Source organism: Triticum dicoccoides, chromosome 3A (assembly GCF_002162155.2).
Source record: "Triticum dicoccoides isolate Atlit2015 ecotype Zavitan chromosome 3A, WEW_v2.0, whole genome shotgun sequence".
NCBI lineage: Eukaryota > Viridiplantae > Streptophyta > Magnoliopsida > Poales > Poaceae > Triticum > Triticum dicoccoides.
This window is the reverse complement of record NC_041384.1, coordinates 550,311,626-550,317,625: the sequence shown is the minus strand read 5'-3', so window position 1 is coordinate 550,317,625 and position 6,000 is coordinate 550,311,626.

Genomic DNA, 6,000 nt, shown 5'->3' with positions numbered 1-6,000 from the left:
AGGCATGTACAAAAGCCTTAAAGGGCATCAAGCACTTTGTGATGTGCCTAAGAAGCAGATCCTCAACAGGAACCCTAGGAAAGAGGCTATTGCCTTTGAGAGGAAACTCAATGCTGATGGGACCTACTGGAAGCCTGAGCAGTATCCCAAAACCTCATGGGTTGCTGCAAAGGGACCTTCAGTAGATCCATCTACTGAATCTGGCTTTGCATGTGAATCTTCATATTCTTCTGATGAGTCATTTGACTCCAACTATAAGTTGTTCAAAAATCAGAATGGTGAAGTATTTGCTAGATATGTTGGCACTAACTGCAGGAACGGTGCTCCTATGAAGAAAATCTGGGTTCCCAAAAGGTGCCTTGAAAGTCTTCAGGTGAATGTCATTATGACACCACCTGTGAAGAATAGGAATCCCAGATCAAATTCCTCATATGGATCAAAGTCCTATATGAACATCATCGTGCTAACGCTTCTGTTTCGCAGGGAAGAACTAAGGGCTATGAATATGTGCATTATTCTTCAAACCATTATGTTCATAAGTCCTCGAACAATTTCTCTGCTTATTCATATGCTTATCCTAACTCCTCTTATGTGAAACGAAGTGGACTGACTTCTATGCTACCTTTCTCTTATGGAGCTCGAAGAATGATGAACTCTTTGCCACCCCTTCAGATGTGGGTGGTGAAGAAAAAGAACTAAACTCTTATGCATGGTTAGGTCTCCAGACGAACTTAAACGTCTGAAGAATTTGCTGGAGACCTGAATATGCTTGAAAGGACGCAAGCTAATCATGAAGAAATGAATTTTCATTTCTCACGTCCTCATATTTCTATATCTGTTCTATTGCTTGATGAAATTGATATGATGAATTTGATATCATATTCTTCACTGATGAAGTATATGAGTTCATAAGCTGCACTAATTCATCTGCAGGATGATAAACCCAAAGCCACTGAGTGGGTCCTCGATAGTGGATGTACAAATCACATGACTGGTGACAAGAATCTATTGATGGACGCTCCCTTATCTCCATCGCATCTGAAGCATATCACCTACGTTGACAAAGGCAAAAGAAAGGTATTGGGTCTAGGTAAGGTTGCGATCTCAAAGGATCGACACATGGACAAAGTCATGCTTGTCGAGTCCTTAGGGTTCAACCTCATGTCTGTCTCAATGCTTTGTGATCTTGATATGGTTGTTGTCTTTGGCAAGTATCGTGGAAGCTGACAATTCCAAAGTCTTTGAAGGCTTTAGGACATGAGATTTGTATATTGTTGACTTCTCTGTAGGACCACAACCTGCTATATGTCTACTTGCAAAAGCTTTAGAAGGCTGGCTATGGCATCGACATTTTGGTCATGTTGGCATGAGGAACTTGCACATGCTCGCGAAGAAGTAGCATGTCATTGGCATCAAGGGTGTCAAATTCCTCAAGGATCATTTGTGTGGAGCTTGTGAAGCTGGAAAGATGACCAAGGCCAAGCATCCCTCAAAGACCATCATGACTACCACTCGTCCATTCGAATTGCTTCACATGGATCTATTTGGCCCTACTCATTATGCGGCATTTACCAATGCTGCATCTCTATATGGCTTTGTCATTGTTGATGAGTATTCTCGTTATACGTGGGTGCATATCATCACTTACAAAACGGAAGTGCATGAAGTCTTCAAATGATTTTCCTCGAGGGCTTCAACCAACTTTGGTGTGAAGATCAAGCACATCATAAGTAACAATGGAACTGAGTTCAAGAATACCTGTCTTGATGACTATCTTGATGAACTTGGTATTACTCATGAGTTATCTTCTCCTTATACTCCTCAGCAGAATGGCATCGTGGAGAGAAAGAACAGGACTCTTGTTGAGATGGCCCGCACTATGCTTGATGAGTACAAGATGCCTCCTCGCTTCTGGCCTAAGGCAATTGATATTGCGTGCCACATCATCAACAGGGTATATCTTCACAAATTCTTCAGAAAGACCTCATACGAACTCCTCACTGATAAGAAACCCAATGTGAGTTATTTCAAAGTCTTCGATGCTAAATGTTGGATTAGAGATCCTCATCACAACTCAAAATTTGCACCGAAAGCACATGAAGGTTTTATGGTTGGTTATGGTAAGGACTCGCACACCTACAGAGTCTTCAACACCTATCACCACAAGGTTGTTGAAACTGTAGATGTGTGGTTCCATGAAACTAATGGCTCGCAAAGAGAGCACCTACCTCTTGTGCTAGATGAAATACCACCTGAGGAATCCATTAAGTTCAAGGGTACTGAGGATGTCATTCCTACCGAAGAATCTGCTGAAGAAGTCATTCCAGACCGTGAAGAACATCATGCTGGTGCACCTGAGGAAAATGGATTTGAAGAAAATGCTGATCCAATTCCTCCTCGCCAACCAGCTCATCCTCGCGTTGCAAATGAAGTGCAGATTGAGAGAATCATCAACGACATCAAAGCACCAGGTCCACTCACAGGCTCAAAAGCTTCACATTTTTCTAACTTTTGTGGGCATTTTGCTTTCATCTCTATCACAGAGCCCACTAAGGTAGATGAAGCATTTCTGGAGCCTGAGTGGATTCAAGCTATGCAAGAAGAATTACATCAGTTCGAACTCAACAATGTCTGGGAGCTTGTTAAGCGACCAGATCCATGCAAGCACATATCATCGGCACAAAGTGGATCTACCGCAACAAGCAAGATGAAAATGGCCTTGTGGCGAGGAATAAGGCATGACTGGTAGCTCAAGGCTACACACAGGTTGAAGGAATTGATTTCGATGAATCTTTTGCACATGTTGCTAGACTTGAGGCTATTCGCATATTACTTACTTATGCTAACCATTATGATATCATCTTATATCGAATGGATGTGAAAGTGCATTCCTCAATGGTAAGCTTGAGGACGAAGTATATGTTGCTCAACCCCCAGGTTTTGAAGAACCAAAGCATCCTGACAAAGTCTTCAGACTCAATAAGGCCATCTATGGCCTCAAGCATGCCCCTCGGGCGTGGTATGATACTTTGAAGGAATTCCTCATGAAGAAAGGCTTCAAACCTGGTTCACTTGATCCCACTCTTTTCACCAAAACTTATGATGATAAATTATTCGTGTGCCAAATATATGTTCATGATATCATCTTTGGCTGTACTGACCAATGTCACAGTGATGAATTTGCCTATATATGATGAGTGAAGAATATCAAATGTATATGATGGGAGAATTGAAATTCTTCTTAGGTCTTCAGATATGTCAACAACACAACGTCATCTTCATATCGCAGGAGAAATACCTCAAGGATGTATTGAGGAAATTCGGCATGCAAGATTGCAAAGGCGTTAAAATCCCTATGCCCACAAATGGCCATCTTTGCACTAATGAAAATGGTATTGACTTCGATCAAAATGTATACCGCTTCATGATTGGCTCTTTATTGTATTTATGTGCATCTAGGACAGATATTATGCTTAGTGTTTGCATGTGTGCCCGCTTTCAAGCTACACCGAAGGAATCACACCATAAGGATGTGAAGCATATTCTTTGATATCTAGCTCACACTCCAACACTTGGATTATGGTATCCCAAGGGCTCGACTTTTGATCTCATTGGATATTCTGACTCTGACTATGCTGGTGATCGTGTGGACCGCAAGTTAACATCATCCACATGACATTTCCTCGGACGATCCTTGGTCTGTTGGTCCTATAAGAAACATAACTACATATCACTTTCTACTACTAAAGCTGAGTACATTGCTGCTGGTTCGTGATGTGCTCAATTGCTATGAATGAAGCAAACCCTCAAGGACTACGTCATCAATGTGAAGAATGTGCCACTGTACTGTGACAATGGGAGTGCCATCAAGATTGCTCATAACCCAGTTTAGCACTCGAAGACTAAGCACATTCAGACTCGTCATCATTTTCTTCGTGATCATGTGTTGAAGGGCGACATCTCCATCGAGGATGTGAAGACTGAAGAACAGCTAGCCGATACCATCACAAAGCCCTTGGATGAGAAGAGATTTAGCAAGTTGCGGTGTGAGCTAAATATCTTAGAATATTCGAATGTCCTTTGAAAAGGACACACACCCTAACACTTATGCAAAATTGATGACTTAGATGTGCAACACACGAAGTAAAAATTTTGTTTAATCAATGAAGACTAACCCTCTAAGTGTGAAGAAATTAACGAAGAATTTGATTCTCAGAGCCCTACGACAATTGTACACGGCATCTGAAATTAGCATTCTTATACGTACGGTGGGTCACGCCACCAAAAAAAGTTGAAAATATTCAATTTGAGTATTTCTTCAGTTTGAAATTCCTCAGTTGTTCAATTTCTTCAACTTTGCATTATCTTCACTATTTCCTTCGTTTTTCTTCATTGGTTATATATACATATATGAGTTTATGTCCTCTACAACATTCACTTATTGCTATATCCTCAAGTTGCTTTTTCTGCTAAGTGAATGTGATCGGACCCTTCCCTCTCTATGCTAAACTCAACCCAGTCTGTTCACAAATTCTTCATGTGCGTTCTGTTTGAAACACGTTCAAAATCTTCACTATGTCCTTGTCAGCTGAAGAATTTGCGAACGAAACCTTAAGATATTCTAATCTGAATTTTTGCCTTTACCGCTCATATTGCTCCACATTCCACGATATGTTTATTCTATTTACCCACGATCTCACACGATCTCCACCTCTCTATACATGGGTGACACATGTCACAAGAATGAGAAGGGTCAGGGGCACGTTCATCCATTTTCTTCGGGCGAACGGTTTTTAACCTCGGCTATATATACCCCTCACCCTCCTCAGACTGTTTTTACTCCACTCGACCTCACTCCCTTGCTCGAGCTCTCAAAACCTAGTGCCGCCGCTACTTCCATCGTCAATGGTGAGTAAGGGCTTCGCTACCTCGACCTCGTCGCCGTCGTACTCGCGCCAGCCGCGGATTTCTTCACTCTGCCGCCGCCATAGTTGTCTTCCTCAGCCAAGTTAGGGCATGGAAGATCTGAACCGACAAGCTTCGAATATACTATTCTCAGTTCATCGTGTGCTTCGTCAATGGTAATTAAAAGTCAATTTTACTGCCCTTATTGCTTCCAGTGATTTCTACAAAATCTTCAAAAGCTGTCTATTCTTCAATCTTCACACTCTGAACACCTCACACAAACATCTACTCTTGATTTGTTTCTCTAAGCAACATTTTTCTTCAAGATTCCTCATGTGTGGATTTTCAATATATACAACTCTGGAACCTAAGACAAAGAATGCTTAGTGAAATTCCTCAAGACACATCTGGTCAAATTCCTCAAACTTGTTCATTTTGCAAAAACTTCTGAGAATGCATATGATCTCTCCAAATTCTTCGCACCTATACTCTGTTCACAGGTACACATGACTGCTACTGAATCACTAGGTTCTCATAAACTTACCTCATTTGCAACATTCCACGAAGAAAAGTTGCATACCTCTTTAGAGAATTCTGTTGTTCAGATTCCTCAGCTAAAGAAAATGGTTGACAACAAGAAACCTCATAAGGGAGGGAAGAAACTTGAAGTCAACACTGCGTTTGAGATTCCTGGTGACATCTATGCAGGGTACTACACTCCTCCTCATGAAACAAAGAATGAGCACAAAGTGCGCATTCAGAAGATAGAGAGGAGATGGGCTAGAGAATGGAGGGAGTATCGCTATGTCACTCCAAAGTACACGAAGAAATTCGTTGTACACCCTCCATGCCCAAGACCTCCACTGGTACCTGGCCAAGAAGCTGATCCCTCAAGCATCAGACGTGGTGAGGAATTTCCCACTGAATGGGCCAAGCGTCAAGATAAACTGGCCAAGATGGCAAAAGAGGCAGTGAAGAAATTCTATGAAGATTCAGCTGTTGCCACTACTGAGGCCTCTGCTAGCAAGCCTAAGAACGCTATGCCCAAGAAGCCCACACACATGCCAAGTGTTTCTCCTTCAATGCCCTCACGGC